The following is a 19,278-nucleotide window of genomic DNA, read 5'->3' as shown; positions in this document are numbered from 1 at the left end:
GTGAATATGCTGATCGCTGTCTTACACATAATTGGAATTTTATTTATTCGTAGAACATGTCGTTTTGTAAAGTATGGTTGTCATGGAAAATCAGTCACTGAAGAAAAACAGACCCTACAGCTACAACATGGTGCTTGGTTCCTTTTTTAGTGTATTGTTTATCCATTGAATCAAAAATATGTTTAATTAATCTACATCCATTTTCTCTCCATCACCACTTTCATCACTATCGAGTGTTTTTTCCATCTATAGGATACTATTACTCACAGGCTGCAAGAAGAAGAAAGGAGGAAAGGAGTATAAACCAATATATAAATAATTACACAACATTACACATGCTGGTTGAAACCACAAGCTTGAAAATTATCATTTGCAGTTTTGTGTTATCCAAGGGCATGTACTATCGAAGTTATTGCAAACATATGTTGGCACAGTTATCTCCGCCACAAACCAGCATGGGGATATTTTGCACATATTATCACAGTTAATATGACACCAGATAATGTTGGCACAGTAGCCACGTGTATAAGCAACAGAAGCAAAATTCACCTTGCATTTATTTATTTTTTATATATTCAGATGAACTTATAGTAATAACTGTAGTAGATTTGAACAAAAGGAGAAAAATTATTGTGAGCATGCAAAGTAGTACTGGTGCAATGTCCCCTCAGCACAATGGTTTTAATCATTTTCTTATCTATTAGTGTTTAAATCCCAGTGTATGTGGCCACAGTTCAATGATACTGTATATTGAGTCCCTCCAAGTATTAACTGACTGACCACTCGAAATCATATTGGTGGAGTGAGCAGAAAAAAAAATACTCTGCTGCCATTTTAAAATAAAAGGCCAACCACCTGTTAAAGTAAACTTCACAGTGTACAACAACATGAAAGTTTCCGGGCAACACAAAAACATTTTTATGCTGTAATGGTGACATACTTCTACTACTACTCTACTACTTCTACTACTGCTACTACTACTAAGAATAATGTGTTGTTCTATACAGGGTGGAACTAGGGGTAGGTAAAGAGTAGGGATGTAGCGAACTGTTCGCCGGCGAACTAGTTCGCGCGAACTTCGACTGTTCGCGTCCGCCGAATGTTCGCGAACGTCGCGCGACGTTCGCCAATAGGCGTTCGCGTCAAAAATCGTTCGACCATTCGACCATTCGATCGCTAAATCGAAGGATTTTCGTTCGAATCGAACGATCGAAGCCATTGGATTGAATGAAACCATTCGATCGAACGATTAAAATCCTTCGATCGTTCGAATCGAACGATTTTCGGATGTTCGAAGTTCGCGAACAGTTCGCGAACTGTTCGCATTTTTTGCCGGTGTTCGCGAACGGCGTTCGCGAACACATAAACGGCAGTTCGCTACATCCCTAGTAAAGAGGCACGTGCCTAGGGCACAAAGCTTGGGGGGCACCAGGCATGTACCTTCCCTGCTGCCTATCCCTAGTCCGGCAAGTGTTATCTTATTGAAAAATGTGAAGCGAGTTCCTCCGAAGGCAAAGGCAGACATGTGCCTGTTCATGCATGTTCCATTGTTTGCATCTGCATGTTCGTTTGCACACTTCTGTGCGTCAATAAACACGGGGTAGAGTGAGGCTATGCGACTGGCTGGGTTGCTTGGAGCGACTGGCCCGGCACTGGTTCTATATATTACAGAAACTGAGCTAAAGCTCCTTGACCAGTGAAACGTATGAAACATTAAACATGAAACCTTAAAATATAACTACAAAGGTTAGGGAGGCCTTAAAGGAGAAGGAAAGCTCTAAGACAGTTTATTACCAAAAGATTAGCCATATTAAATAGATATTTAATATGTCTTGTGGACACGGTACAGCACTGTGTGCTTACACGCAGTGAATTTGTCAGTTTGGTTGTGGGGTGTCACAAGGTTCACGCTTTATGAGTTCACACATTTTTAAAATGAAATTATTAAAAGTTAAATTTTAGAAAGCCTTGTTTGTGCACAAGACTGGAGCAGGTGTTCTTAACTGGGTTGCAGAGGGGCGGGGCCTGATGCACTTGGCTAGCTGGGTGCACGGCTCCAGCCCTAATGTTTCTATTTAATATTGTTACTTTATATACAACCATGCAGACCAGCCTAGCTCATACACTTTTGTTACATTGTGGATGCTGTTTTTTCTACTAAGCAAAAGATTAGCCACAATAGTACAAGCTAGAATGCTAAATTTTTTCTGCAGAATGCTTTACCATACCTGAGTAAACAGCTTTAGACACTGTCTGTTTGTTCAGGATAGAAGCTGTCATATAAACTTGGTGTGACGTCACTTCCTGCCTGAGTCTCTCCCTGCTCACTCATAGCCCTGGGCTCAGATTACAGCAGGGATGAGAGGAGGGAGGGGGAGAGGAGCAAACTGAGCATGCTCAAGCCCTGCCCTGGAGGTTTATGCTGAAAACAGGATACAGAAGCCCATGAGTACACAATAGAAGGAAAGAAATGTGGTGTTTCTTTTGACAGAGGACTCAGAGCAGCATTACTTTGAGGGTTTACTGGTGTATTTATATAGACCTTTTTGATAAAGCTTACTTAATTTTAGCCTTTCCTTCTCCTTTAATTGGAGCTTGAACACATTGCATTAATTGTACACCTGAATGCAGATTAATAGCATCATCAGAAATACAAATGATTTCATTAAAAATTTTCCGTTTTTTTTCCTTGTTACATACACAAAGAAGCCAGCTGAATACAAATCAGCACCAAATTTCACATTCTTTTGGAAAGATATGTCATTCTATAAATGTGCGTGGAGACTGCAGGACAAGTTTGTGTGCAAAGAATAAAATTACATAAAAGGAATGCGAACGTGGGAAGCTCTATTCTTATAATGATATGTAAATTCATTCTGGAAGACAATTTTTTATGTTAATCTCACCTCTGTCGGTAAATGCTCTCTAATCTTGTTTGCTTTTCTTCATTTCAAGAAGGTTGTTTGAGGCTCCGGAATTGAACAGAACAGAACGGTACTGCAGGATGAGAATGGTTAACCATCACTTGCAAGCTGTCTTGCAAAGATAACTGTTATTACAAATGTATCTAGATTAAATCATGTTGGTGTCTTCTTTTTTTTAACCATTTCTTGTGGATTTCTAGAAATAATATGTTATCTTCAGTCTGCCCCCAGGACCTCTTTGTAAATTAGATTTTTCATCTCAGCAGTTTTTGTACCCAATGCACCAACCTTCTCAGGAAATCTATATGTCTGTATCATGCTTTATATTATGACTAGCCGATGAACAAGAGCAGGGCTGAGGGGACAGCTAAATCTCAAGGGTCACTTCTTGCGTGAAGATAACATTACTGAAGCATACAGTATCAGAAAAATGACATTTTCCATTCTGTGTCAGAACACTGCAAGTGAAGTATGTGTCATGTTACTTGATTTGGACGACAGAGAGGCCTGAAGAACTATATATGTTATTCTAGCCCTTTGATGGCAATCATTTTGAAAATATAAAAACAGAAATCACATTATATTACAGTATATTACTGATATAATGAGGTCAAATTAACAAGAGGCTTGGTAATTTGTATGCAAATATGCCATCAAGCTTCATTAATGAATTTCTGGTATAAGTAATATAACTTAAGCCATACAGGCTTGCACCACCCTGGTTCCCTCTCCTTATCAATAAAGTGGTTTAAAGTTAAATAAAATAGTTTAAAATGAAAAGTGCTATAGCATTATCAGCAGTGGCGTAACTACCGGGGGAGCAGGGGGTGCAATTGGGCCAGGGCCCGCACCCCCCCAGGGCCCACCGGCAGCTCACGCGGCACGAATTCTGAATTTCTGAGGGGGGCGGGGGGCCCAGTTGCGCGTCCCGAATTCTGAATTTCTGAGGGGGGCTGGGGTCCCGGTTGCGCGTCCCGCGCCAGGGCCCGCCCCCCTCTAGTTACGTTACTGATTATCAGAGACCATCAAGGGCCCTACTCCCCCAGCAGCTGCTCCACTACCTGCTACCGACATGATCTAGAGCCAATTATAGCAAAGTTCGCAAAATAGAAGTCAGCACTGAAATAAATTATGTATCATAACTAAAATGTTGCACCAGTTTGGGATACATTTAATAAATGTACTCTGCTTGCTATAGTATTGTGAAATTTCTCAACATTTCGAGGGATTTAACCTCCCTTCATCAGGATCCTGATCAAGGGAGGTTAAATTCCCCCGAAACGTTGATACAGTGGTGTTTTTGAAATAAATTTGAATATACTGCATATAAAAAATGTGTGTGTGGATCCTTAATCGAGATTGCTGTTGCTGAGGGGCCTTGCCGGGTCGATGGATGACCAGCACCACCATTGCAGTGAGGTAAACGGCAGGAGTGCGGTGGATTAATCAAAACTTGGAGGGCAGCCATAGTGACATCGGCAGGGGTCCATAGTGACATCTCCAATGTTTGTCTCAAACAGTGTGATGTTTTTTTTTTATGAATAATTTGCCCTTAGATGCCAGTGGAGTCAATCATTTTTCAAAAAAATTGGCTGAAGGAGCCAATAATGAACCAACACTAGCCACAATTGGCCACCCTGGTGGGTGGTCCAACCGTTATGCACTTTTAGAAAAACAAAAAAGACAGACATACAAGGAAATGTATGTATCAGGTATGTACACAAATCTTTTTCCAATGTTTTCAAATCCTTATATTGTTGTATTAATGATTTAAGTTTACCCAATACATTTTCAGTAGGATCTGATTGCAGTAGTTGGTATTTCCCCACAATTATTTAACTGTTGTTAAATCTCCATAATGTAGTCCACTCTGTTCATAATTACCAAAGCCCCAGCCTTGTCTATGGGCTTATAATATTGTAATCACTGAATTATATTGATATAGTGAATCAATTGAATTAATGCTTGTAGTTTATCATGTGTCATATTATTCGGGAAATCCCACTCCTGTAAAAAAGTTCTCAAAACTTCAAAACTCTCCTGCCTTTTAACTATGTGCTGGATTGAGAGGAGGGTGGAAAGGTGAAGTTAGGCTTAAAGGTGGAGCTGAAGGCTTGAGAAATGAGCAGGAAGCTTTGAAACGTTGCCTGTAATAATTGTTTATAATTAGTTTAAGGATTCGTTTACAACATTAAAGGCAGGATAAAGTACCAAAAATGGATGTGATCTGCCCATATTTTGCAGGGTGTTCATGGTTCTTGTATATTATTATAGGTATATTAAAGTCACCAAGGAGTTCTTTAATCATGTAGAGGTGACTTTGTATGTCCTTTTTTTTATATCCTTTTTTTCTAATATCTTTTTTTAAGGGGTGGGTAAATTTTTTCTGATGCAGGTTCCGTTATCTGGAAACCTGGTATGCAGAAAGCTCTGAATTATGGATGATCATCTTCCATAGACTCCATTTTAATTAAATAATTCAAATTGATTGATCAAAATTATTTCTTTCTTCTCTGTAATAATAAATCAGTGCCTTGTACTTGATCCCAAATAAGATATTATTAATCCTTATCGGAGGCAAAACAATCCTATTGGGTTTATTTAATGTTTACATGATATTTTACTAGACAAAATATGGAGATCCAAATTATGGTAAGACCCCTTATCAGGAAAACCCCAGGCTCGAGCGTTCTGGATAATAGATCCCATACCTGTAATACACAAATTTCAATTACTACTTCTGCACAAGCCTTTGTCAAGCGAAATTGTCCTCGGAATTCTCTTCAGAATCCATTATCTGGAAACCTGTTATCCAGGGAGCTTCAAATTTCAGGAAGGCCATAATGAAACAGTACCTTGTACTTTATCCCAACTAAGATATTATTAATCCTGACTGAAGGCAAAACATGCCTATTGGATTTATTTAATGTTTAAATGATTTTTTAGCAGACTTTAACCAGAAAACCTCAGGTTCTGAGCATTCTGGATAATAGATCCCATACCTGTATTAAACAGTTACAAAGGTTAAATAAAATACAATATATACATAACCAGATTTTAGACATATACATTCTAAGTTTGACTTTGCCGGGAATGATCGTAATGTGTTAATGTTTTCACAAACATTCTGACTAAATAAGTTAAAAAATGTATAGTTCTCTTGAAGTCTTAACGCAAAGATGGCTTTATGCATGGTTCCCTTTAAACCTTGTTTCCTCACATGAGAAATACTACAAAAGAATCTGAAGTAGCAATTTATATACAGGTTCATGTTATGAATAAAAATGTACAATTCTTGGCTTAGGATGCAGCTATGCTGGATAAAATGTAATGCAAAGTGAATAGCATTGCTCCACTGCATCCAGATTAGGGCAGCATGGCAGAGAGACAATCGCCCTATGAACTAGAGGCAGATTAGAATTATGGGACACCTTATAAGGTCACTTATGGATCAGAGGTTAGCGCAGAAGGGATCTGCAATCTGCAAGAGAGAAGGCTTCTCAGGGCGATTTTTATTGTGCCCTACACTGAAGAGTGACCTTAAGAAATAGAAAAGCAATACTTTTCTGTTTGTTATGCAGTTAACCACATTCTGCAGTTTCGAGGTACTGTAATTGCTTGCCACTATATAAATAGGAGATGGCATCCATTTATTTTTTCTTGAATAGACACTGACATAGGTACAGAATGAAGGTAAATTCCAACATAGGATAACCACAAGTAAATGGGATAAATAGAATATATTTATGGCAGATGTTTCTACAAAGGTGCCACAATACTTGGGTCATGACTACAAATGCTAAGCAGCCCACACATCCACTAGCAGGGCTGAAAGTGACCTCAGGTGTGTGCAGAGAGCAGTCATTTTTGGTGCGCATTTGCCGTTATTTTCTAAGGGCTTTTTAGTTTATAGAATAAAACTCATATACTCATAGACAGTGATATCAATGCATCTGCTTGTCTGAATTATTTGACTGCAAACAACAATGTGGGATTGAGGATGCAGTTTCAGTAAACTAAGGGGCAAATTTACTAAAGGGCGAAGTGACTTGTGAAGTCATTTCGCAACTTAGCAAATTTACAATCAGTCACCCTGGCGAATTTTCGCCAGTGATGCTGATAGCCTAGCGCAACTTCGCACCCTAACGCTGGCGAAGTTGCACTCTGGGGGCGAAAATATGCAAATTTACTAACATTGGTCTTTTTCTGAACGTGACCTCCTTCGCCAGAGTTTACTTGGCCAGGTTAGAGCAGGCGAACTGCAATAGAGTAGATAGGAGTTTAAAAAAAAAAAAAATTAAAAATTTTCAAAGTGCCGAAATAGTTGAATTTTTTTCTAAGTCCCAAAAAACGTATATGCTTGTAATCATGAAATAAATCACAGTGTATTTATTTTAGTGTAATGGATAGATGAGGCTTAAATGAAATCCATTCTTTTCCTGCTGACCAGTAAAGCAACCTCACAAACAGTATCTGGAGGAAAGGTGATATAGTTGAACTACAACATGGAACCGTAACACTGTATGATACAACCTGGTGTTAATAATTTCACTCCAAGGGAATACCTACTAACCTGATCCTTACTTATCTCATTCCTTCTTGGGGGAACACAAAACTGCTCTTGTCCCTAGACCTGACTAACTTACACTGTTATGTACTGTGACAGAACCTAGGCTATCGCTAGCTGTTCCTCGATCACAGGGTTCCTGCACCCAAGATAAATAAGGCTTGAGTTATCTTGAGGCTCAACTTTATAACAGGATCTTCTGTGGACAGGCTCCCAAGCACATGCACAAACGCAAATCAAAGGAGGGCACTGCAAACCGCAAAAAAAGTATGCAAGATAATGCTAGAGGTACTGATTACCCAGGGATACCACCAACAAGGAGCCCTAAAGCTCAATATAACATAGAATGGGTTCGCACACTCTAAATAACATACAAACAAAAGGTGGTATAAAGTCAATTTACTTTATATAGATATAAAAATGTACAGTCAAGTAGATCACAATTTACACAATGATACTAACAAGTATATACATACCACCAATTTTGTAAGTTCAAGGCAAAAAATGAAGACTAACCACAAAGAGCAGATACACTTTGCAAAGGATGAGAATACCCCAACATTTCGGCACACTAGCCTTTGTCAAGGGAGAATCCCCCCTACCAGTAATCTATAAAAAGGCAAAATAAATGCCCTTTTTTTTTTTTGCAAGACAGTACTTATTATGCTTTAGTTTTTTTTTTGCTTTAGTGGCAACAGAATGACACTGCCCAGAATTAGACAATATATCTACTAAACACCTAGATTCTCCTCAACACACTGACATTTAGGGGCACGTTTACTATGGGACGAAAAATTAATTAACCCTCGATATTCAACCATCGAAGTAAAATCCTTCGACTTTGAATATCGAAGTCGAAGGATTTACCGCATTTCCTGCGATCGAACGATCAAAGGAAAAATCGTTTCATCGAACGATTAAATCCTTCGAATCGTTCGATTCGAAGGATTTTAATCCGTCGATCGAACGATTTTCCTTCTATCCAAATTGGCTAGAAAGCCTATGGGGACCTTCCCCATAGGCTAACATTGATGCTGGGTAGGTTTTAGGTGGCGAAGTAGGTGGTCGAAATTTTTTTAAAGAGACATTACTTCAACTATCGGTCGAACAGTCGAACGATATTTAGTTTGAATCGTTCGATTCAAAGTCGTAGTCGAAGGTCGAAGTAGCCAAAAAATACTTCGAAATTCAAAGTATTTTGTATTCTAATCCTTCACTCAAGCTAAGTAAATGTGCCCCTAAGTGTATAATTTGCATATATATTTCTTCTCCCAAAGCGCATAACCTTGCATTTATCAACATTGACGCTCATGCCCACCTCCAGGTCATTAATAAATAAGTTGAAAAGCAAAGGACCAAGTACATACCCCTACAATACTCCACTGACAACACTGGTCCAAATAGAAAATGTTCCATGTACCACCACTCTCTGTAATTTATCTTTTAGCCAGTTCTCTATTCAAGTACAAATACTCTGTTCCAGGCCAACAATCCTTAATTTTACCAGTACCCTTCTGTGTGGCACTGTATCAAATGATTTAGCAAAGTCTAAATAGATCACACCCACTGCCATTCCAGAGTTGAGCTCTCTGCTCACCTTCTCATAAAAAGAAATTAAATGAGTCTAGCAAGATCTATTACGCATAAAACCATGCTGGCACTGCCCAATACAATAAGTATAAAGCATTATGCAACACACCATTGAAAGAATGAAACAGCTCACTAAATGGATCAGTGGGAAGCACTTCTTTCTTGCATGAGTTTGATCTCAGACAGGGCACTAGCTGCGAGGAGTTTGTATGGTATAACTCTGTTTGCATGAGTTTCCTCCATAACCATACAGGAAGATTAACTGATGTTTGATTACACTGAATCATGTGTGTGTATGTGATAGGGTTCTTATTGTATGCTCAACTGAGACTGATGTGAATGATGAATAACCTTTGTAAAGCACTGTGTGAAATGTGTCACCCTATACAAATAACATAATATTACTTAACATTATCACTAAATTGTATAGCTGTTCCTTGCCTATTTTATAGCTGTTCCTTGCCTATTTTATAGCTGGAGGGTTAGTTGGCTTTTAAAGGAGAACTAAAGCTTAACTAAAGAAGTAGGCTACATTCTACATTATGTTTTGGGCTTCTGTACCAGCCAAGGGAATCACAGCCCTTTAGCAGTAAAAACCTGTGCCTCCAAACATGCACCCAGTAGCTCCCCATCTTCTTTTCTGCTGATTCACTGCACATGCTCTGTGCTGCTGTCACTTACTGAGCTTAGGGACCCACTCACAATATACAGTACACATAGAATATAAATGTCACAATATAAAGCTGATAGTAGTGAATATGAATAATTATGGCAGCACAGAAACCATTACAACTAGCATCAGAATTTAATAATCAGCCTTGTAGCATCAGCTTATATAGCAGGCCAACCTGTATATTACAGCCCAACCTTTTTTGCTTGATAATTTGCGACGTCCCCTAAGCTTAGCTTCTCAACAGCTGTTCAGAGCCCACTGAGCATGTGAGTGTCACAGACAATTTCCAAGATGGTGACCCCCTGTGACAAGTTTGAAGTCCTGGATCATTGCTGCTATTGACAAGCTGAAACTTTAGGCTGGTGCAATAAGTTCAGTATATAAAATATGGCATGTTTAGCCATACTCTTTTTTAGGGTTTAGTTTTCCTTAGTATTCTTGGCATTGTATGACATTATAGGCGATATATTGCTCCATAATGCATTCGGTTTTTCAGTCTCTCCCTACAAAAAAGTAGAAAAACTTAGATGTATGTTGGTTCATGCAGATAAGTGGTACAGGAAAGTTTACTGATAGACAAGTTTATGTTCAAAAGTTAACAGAGGACATGAGAAGGGAACAAGGTACCTGGCAGTGGTGTAACTACTAAGCAAAAAAATCTTCAAAGAGGTCCGGCATTCACCACACCCCCTACCCATGGCCTGTCTCCTCACCAACTCACTGTAAAGAAGGTGAGTGAGGATCTCTCTAGTAAAATAGGTAGTAGACCTAGCATATGCAGGGAGGCTGCACCACACCACTGGTACTTGGGCTAGATACAGAAATGTATCTGGGAGCTTTTATGTATCATTTTGAAGAGGAAAAGTACTGAGCAATCAGTGCATAGAGGACCTCTGCTAATCCATACATTGTGAAAATGTGTTATTCCCCAAGAAAGCAGCTCAAAGAACTGTCAGATATTTGAGATTAAAGATGAAGGTGGATGAAGTGAGCAATGTACAATACAGATGTAACAGAAGTTGATTGATTGGTTAAGGAGAGGTGAGAGTAAAAGGGTCAACAGGGCAGGAAAAAGAAGAAGCTCATACTGAAAAAAGACTGAAAATTGAAACAGAAAATGGAGTTAACAAGAAGAGGCAATTGAAGCTTGATTAAACAGAGAAAATAAGATGGGGGATAAAAAAGAAACATGAAGTAATGGAATGAGCATGCGACTGGGAGACAGATAAGGATGAGCGTAAATAGGGATAAAAGAAAGAAATAGGAAGGGGGTTTAAAGGAACAGGTCAGTGTAAAAAAAAAACTGGGTAAATAGATAGGCTGTGAAAAATAAAGAAATATTTCTAATACTGTATAGTTAGTTAGCCAAACATTTAATGTATAAAAGCCGGAGTGAGAAGATGTCTAACATAACAGAACATAATTCCCTTTAAGGGACTTTAAGGGGGGCACTTGGGACATAACTGTTCAGTGAGTTTGCAATTGATCCTTAGCATGCAGCTCAGATTCAAAAGCAAAACATTATGACCCATGTGGCCCCCCCTCAAGTCCCTGATTGATTACTGTCTGGTAACCAATCAGTGGAAACTAAGAGAGTTGAAAAACATTAAGTAATATTCTAGATGTTATGTTAGACATCTAGTCACTCCAGCCTTTATAGATTACATTTTTGGCTAACTATAACTAACTACTGTATATTGAAAAGGTTTTTTATTTTGCACATTATTATTATTTACCCAGTTTTTATTTTTATACTGAACTGTTCCTTTAAATATAGAGATGATGTAACTGAATATATTACACCCAAGGGAAGGTTCACATTATGGGGCAAATTTACAAAAGGACAAAGTGACTAAATCGGGTGAAAATTTGCCAGCGTGATATCATTTCGGTACTTCGCAGATTTACTAACGGTCGCTGGCGTAACTTCGCTAGCAAAGGAGATAGACTCTAGCGGTACAGTACTTCGAACCCTAACGCCTGGTGAATTTGCACTCTGGCGAATGGACGTAACTACGCAAACTACTAATATGCAGATTTTACTGAACGTTACCTCTTGCGCCAGACTTGCTTTCGCCAGCTCAGACCAGGTGAAATGTAATAGAGTTGATAGGAGTCCCAAAAAACGCTGGCGTCTTTTCCTTTTTCAGGGTGATAGGCTGAAAAATAGTGTAAATTTTCTTTGGGGTAACTGGCTTCCCCCCTACATTTCATAACATATGGCACATAAGCTATACACTGGACACATGTGTAGGGCAATATAACAACTTTACTTTCTTTTATTAAGCTTCCCTGGGCTTGTGTAGTGTAATGTATTTGCTGCAACATATACGTCCATTCAACTTTAAATTCCCGTCGTATGCTAATTAGCCAATGCTAGTGCAACTTTGCTTCACTTGGGGCAGTAACGCTAGTGCAACTTTGCCAGTGTTTGAAAACCTGGATGCTGCTTCGGATTTTAGTGAATTAGCGTTGTCCTGGCGAATCTAAGCCTGGTAAAGTGAGTTACATTATTAAGGTGAGACATGTACACAGTAAAAAGGGGCAATAATGAGTTAACTAGCCTATTACCACACTTATGTTATACCAGTGTTTGGACTATTTTTACACATTTAAAACACCTATGGGACGAGAAAGGTTATAAGCCCTTTAATAATGCATCTTTGTTGAGGGAATTTGTAAGATATGCCATCTGTGCCTTCATAAATAGTAATACGAGTAAGAATAGAGTATCTTATGGATATGCCATAAATGACAGTCTCTTCTAGGCCAACATTCTTCTTTATCGGTTATCAATATTATGGATTAAGACACTTCCCCATTAATCCACAGAAAATCCTTGCTATGTGTTAAGAGAGCTGCTGTTCATAGATCTCTGCTATTTACATAGACCATTAATTTGCGCCTGCCACATGTTGCTACTGATAAGTTATTTTCACATACAGACAAACTGCTGACAAACACTATTTTCTCACAGATAAATTTTCGATGCCAGCAGACCCTTTAATTAAAAGTGTAACAGCACTTATCAATAAACTGTTTTATGCTGTAAAGAAGAATATTTCTCTTCATCATTTAGATTGATCACCAAAGAATTATATGCATGGGATTTTTAGCAAATCCTTCTTTTTTTCTTTGAGATGGCATTTTATATTACATGTATCAACTGTTCTGGAGATTAACGGTTGAATAACGCAGTGTATGACTTTGTACAAAAAGGCTACTATATACTGTATCTGCACATGTATTGCAAATGGTTAACAGCCCTGAAACAGTTCAACAGGAATACTAACACAATAAAAAAAAAATGGGGGATAAGAGAGGATACAACATGATGGATGGTGTGGCTCTCACTTAGGAAAGAGATTAATGAGATGCTTGTATGGGAACTCACAGAGAGCATGTCCCATTGGTTTAGATACGTTTGCATAAAGAAACACATTCAAGGCTAATACCACAAATAGTCCCCAGTTGTACATGGCACCCAAGTGAGTATCCAGTGATGCAACTGTTTGTGAATCAAGCTTGCAGTAATTAGGCATCATATCCTTTAGGATACAGCTAGCTCAAACTGATTTGAACTTGGATAAACAAACATTGTTAGCTGTGCCCAAATACAGATGATTTTTCCCTTGAAGGGAAAAAATACCAACATTTTGATAATTACATTTTTAATGGGATACTGTCATGGGAAAACATGTTTTTTTTCAAAACACATCAGGTAATAGTGCTGCTCCAGCAGAATTCTGCACTGAAATCCATTTTTCAAAAGAGCAAACAGATTTTATTATATTCAAGTTTCAAATCTGACATGGGGCTAGACATATTGTCAATTTCCCAGCTGCCTCCAGTCATGTGACTTGTGCTCTGATAAACTTCAATCACTCTTTACTGCTGTACTGCAAGTTGGAGTGATATCACGCCCCCCCCAGCAGCCTAACAATGGGAAGGTAACGAGGTTGCAGCTCCCTAAAGCTGGCCATAGACGCGAAGATCTCATCGTACGAATCGCGGATTCGTAAAATTTTCGGAACGTGTGTGGAGAGTCCCAACATTTTTTATCTGGCGGAGATCGGCAGTTTGGTCGATCGGACAGGTTAGTTGTGGGTAATATCTCTGCATGTATTGCTGATCATACGATTTTCAGTGGGAGACTGTCACTAGCTTTGTCTACCTTACGATTGCTGTCAGGGGCAGAACATCGGCTGATCTGTTCTTTAACTACTTTATTTGGTCGGAATGGAAAGACTTTGATCTGAATGGTTAGTGGCAGGTCGGGAGATGGGAAAGTCCGATCGTACATTGATTCGTACGATCGGATCTTTGCGTCTGTGGCCAGCTTAACACAATATAACAGCTCCTTGGTAGATCTAAGAACAGCACTAAATAGTAAAAGCCAAGTCCCACTGAGACTGATTCAGTTACATTTAGTAGGAGAAATAACAGCTAGAGATGTCGCGAACTGTTCGCCGGCGAACTTGTTCGCGCGAACATCGGGTGTTCGCGCTCGCCGGAAGTTCGCGAACGTCGCGCGACGTTCGCCATTTTGGGTTCGCCATTGTTGGCGCTTTTTTTTGCCCTCTCACCCCAGACCAGCAGGTACATGGCAGCCAATCAGGAAGCTCTCCCCTGGACCACTCCCCTTCCCTATAAAAACCGAAGCCCTGCAGCGTTTTTTCACTCTGCCTGTGTGTGCTGAAGAGATAGTGTAGGGAGAGAGCTGCTGCCTGTTAGTGATTTCAGGGACAGTTGAAAGTTTGCTGGCTAGTAATCGTTTTGATACTGCTCTGTTATTGGAGGGACAGAAGTCTGCAGGGGTTTGAGGGACATTTAAGCTTAGGTAGCTTTGCTGGCTAGTAATCTACCTTCTACTGCAGTGCTCTGTATGTAGCTGCAGTGGGCAGCTGTCCTGCTTCTGATCTCATCTGCTGACTGCTGCAATAACAGTAGTCCTTGTAAGGACTGCTTTTATTTATTTTTTTGTTGTTTTACTACTACTACTACTACTACTATAAGAGCCCAGTGCTATTAGTCTAGCAGTGTTGGGGAGTGGGACTGGTGTGCTAATCTGCTGCTCCTAGTAGTTCAGCAGCACCAACTTTAATTTTTTTTTTTAATATTCATTTTTTTTTTATTTTACTTTTTTTTATTTTACTACCGCTGTAGTAGTGTATAAGTTGACCTTTTAGGCATTATTTGCCCTGTAGGCATTTTTTGCCCAGTGTGTTATTCAACCAACTGCCATCTAGCTGTGTGACCTTGTTCACATTCTGTCTAAATATCCATAATATTACCGTCTCCAGAAAAAACACCGGAGTGACTTTTTTCAAGCAGCCATAATATATTTTACGTAATCCGTATCCACCGCTGTAGTAGTGTATACGTTGACCTTGTAGGCATTATTTGCACAGTGTTTTCTTCAACCCGCCATCTAGCTGTGTGAGCTTGTTCACATTTTGTCTAAATATTGATAATATTATCGTCTCTAGAAAAACCACTTGAGTTACTTTTTTTCAAGCAGCATTCATATATTTTACGTAATCCGTATCCACCGCTGTAGTAGTGTATACGTTGACCTTGTAGGCATTGTTTGCCCAGTTTTTTTGGCCGCAGCCACTGAAGCACAGAGGCCAGAAAAAATATGCCATATAAATGCTGAAAATAGTCATTTTTTGCCATACGTTGACTCAACGTATATGGCAAAAAATGACTATTTTCAGCATTTATATGGCATATTTTTTCTGGCAACTGTGCTTCAGTGGCTGCGACCAAAAAAACTGGGCAAACAATGCCTACAAGGTCAACGTATGGCAAAAAATTTATATTTTCAGCATTTATATGGCATATTTTTTCTGGCAACTGTGCTTCAGTGGCTGCAACCAAAAAAACTGGGCAAACAATGTCTACAAGGTCAACGTATGGCGAAAAATTACTATTTTCAGCATTTATATGGCATATTTTTTCTGGCAACTGTGCTTCAGTGGCTGCGTCCAAAAAAACTGGGCAAACAATGCCTACAAGGTCAACGTATGGCAGTTGTTTAAAGAGAACAGTAGATTACTAGCCAGCAAAGCTACCTAAGCTAAAATGTCCCTCAAATCCCTGCAGACTTCTGTCCCTCCAATACAGAGCAGTATCAAGCAGATTACTAGCCAGCAAACTTACTATCATCTGTCCCTGAAATCACTAACAGCTCTCCCCCTACACTATCTCTTCCAAGCACACACAGGCAGATTTTTCAGATACATTTTTGCCCTTGATCCCCCTCTGGCATGCCACTGTCCAGGTCGTTGCACCCTTTAAACAACTTTAAAATCATTTTTCTGGCCAGAAATTTTTTTTTTAGATGTTAAAGTTCGCCTTCCCATTGAAGTCTATGGGGTTCGCGAACCGTTCGCGAACCGCTCGCATTTTTGCGCAAGTTCGCGAATATGTTCGCGAACTTTTTTTCCGACGTTCGCTACATCCCTAATAACAGCCTGCCAGAAAGTAATTCCATCCTAAAGTGCAGGCATAAGTCACATGACTTGGGCAGCTGGGAAACTGGCAAAATGTGTAGCCCCATGTCAGATTTCAAAATTGAATATAAAATTTGTTTGCTCTTTTGAGAAATGGATTTCAGTGCAGAATTCTGCTGGAGCAGCACTATTAACTGATGTGATTTTCAATGACAGTTCCCCTTAAAGTTAAAAAAATTGCATAAACTGCCAAAAAGAAAACATGGTTAAAATCTTTATACACAAACATACATTGTTGTTCCCTTTTTACCCTTTAATATCCCTTCCACAAATGTTCCTATCATAGGTATTAAACCTAGGTTGCTTAGTTACATGGCTAAGAAGTGAATGGCACAGCAACAAGAATTTGCTCTCTTGCTACAATTTTAAATATCAAAAGAATCATGAAAGATGAAATAAATAGTACCCTATGGCACTACCATGTGGTCCTGGACCGCTATTTACTTTCACTTGATATATTCTCAATTAAATTTCCAAGTTGTAACCAATATCCAAAATTACTGAATTCAGTCCTTTAAAACAAAAGCCTTCATTAATTGGTTCTTCATAAGTGTAAATAGAAGAAAATAAGCCATTTAAAACATCTGCTTTCTCCCTGTTCCCACAAATCATTTTACTCAACTAATATCCAACACCCTCTTGATTTATGTTCTATTTATATATTTATAGAATATTTATTCTTCTAAGTAATTACCTTTTCATTATATTTTTTGCTTTCTGGTACTGTAGCTTTTTTTGCATGCTTAAATGGGCTTGATTGTTTTACCTAACAAAAGTTTAATACCTTGAATACATTAAAGGAGTAAGAAAACCTTACTCAATGGGGGAGTGTCAATTTGTTAGGCACCCCACCACCACCAGTAATTACAATTGTAGACCACAAGATGACACTCTGCTTTTTGAGAAACAAACTAGTCTAGGCTACTGTTCTAATGAGCACACCACCCTAAGGTTGTGTGTCTGGGAAGTAGAGTAAAACTTTTGATCTTTTTCAGCTTTTAATGTATCACACTTGCACATAGCAGACATAATGGATCCTTGAAAAAGTCAAGAAAATTGCAGCACAGTGCTAACAAATAAGCACCTCCCAATGATCATACTTCTTGTTTAAATATATGTTTTTCATGCTAGTTTCAATTCTTTACTTTTTGTTAAACCATAGAAGACTTTCTTTGTTTCTAAGGAAATAAAGAGACACATATTTGTTGAATAGCATTTAAAAATCTTTTAATTTCACCCTTGCCTCTCTGTAAGAGTCCCTGGTTAAAATGATGATCTGGTCAGTCTACTTTAGAGCATCATTAATGACTCAACTTGCAGGCTAATAGGCCACGTGTTGAACAAAATCACACGCACACATTGCTGTCCCCAATGAAGCTTATGATTCAGGTTGCAGAAAAAAAAATGCACTTTGTTTATAAGACAAGAGATATGTAAATACAAAGTGCTTTGATGTTTTCTTTAAATGGAATGTGTTTTATTAAAATATAAAAAGTCCTCCTATGATAACTTCAAAGTAGATTTGTATTTAAATTAGCCTTAATGTTAAATACTTGTTTTCTTATTTTCATGAACTTGTCTTAAATTCTAACATGAAAGTGAGCCTGCTCAGAGGCCACATAATGATTTTACTATGGAACATCACAAACGTGTTGCTCTGTATGTTAAACAAATGTATGCCCTTTGCAGATCTGAAATTGTAGCCTTATAACAAATTTTGTTATCTTACCTTAGTGCTGTCAGTAGGATTGTATGATTGTATGTAGTATTAGTATGTTATAGAAAGGTCAATTCTAAGCAATTTTTCAATCGGTCTTAATTCTGTATTTTTTTTTATAGTTTTTTTAATTACTTGCCCATTTCTTCTGACTCTTTCCAGCTTTCAAATAGGGGTCACTGACCCCATATAAAAAAACTAATGCTCTGTAAGGCTATCGGTATAAAATATTTAGGATGAGCCCTTATTTTTCACAAGCTTACAATAAGCTAATAGATATCGTTAAAGTAAATAGTTGTTGGCATCTTTGAAGACTAAGTGGCACAAGGCAGCTCAAATATATACTTTTATACACTCATAGAAATATAGGAGTGCCTACCACCACATCTGAGATAGTGACAACCACCCCCCCCCACACACACACACACACACAGACACACACACACTATGGGCAAAAACAAATTTCTAAAAACAATACATTTTTCTTCCTCTGGAAAGAAAATGAAAAAAGTTGAGCCATGTTTCAGCTTTTTAGTAAATCTGTCCCTCTGTGTCCTTTCATTAATACATACAAGAATTCCAGTATATTTAGTGTTTATATTTTGAGACACTGCATTGCTAGCAAGAGATAAGAAAAAATATATTGAGGTGACGTGCAATTTTGAAAGTACCATTACATTACATGTTTGACATCTTTTCAATTTGGAACCTTTAGAGCTTGGAAAATTGGAATCATCTCATATTAGGTTAAGCTGACATGTACCAAAATGGATACAAGGTGCAGTATCAACGTTTTCTTGCAGACAACAAGTTGAAATACCGACATAACTAGCTGCAGGGCAAGAAACAGGAGTTTTGAAATTTTGGATATGGAATTCAACCATTCTGATTTGCATCAATTGGAGCCACATATTATATTATGCTTTAATGTGAATCCACCAGGGTTGGATTAAGGGCTGCTCTTGTCACGGAACTGAAAAGTATAATATTAAGGGCTCTAAGGGTTTTTTTTTTTTAATGCTTTCAAGATGCAGATTTGAGTGCCCCTAAACGCATTGGCTAATTGATTCCATTATATTCTGCCTGTTTGTACTCATAAGCATTTAGAGTTGCATTTCATTGTATTTGCATTTAACATGCAAGAATAAAATAAGACATTTTTTATATAAAAACAGTTTATAAAAATTGACAATAGAATAAAAGGTTGCATTTGGAACCTACAAAAATGCACTTAGTTGCATAGAACAAGAATAATCAAAATAAGGAAAGAAATAGAAATAAAAAATAAA

The sequence above is a fragment of the Xenopus laevis genome, chromosome 4L (assembly GCF_017654675.1).
Source record: "Xenopus laevis strain J_2021 chromosome 4L, Xenopus_laevis_v10.1, whole genome shotgun sequence".
Lineage (NCBI taxonomy): Eukaryota > Metazoa > Chordata > Amphibia > Anura > Pipidae > Xenopus > Xenopus laevis.
Note: the sequence above shows the minus strand (reverse complement) of the source record.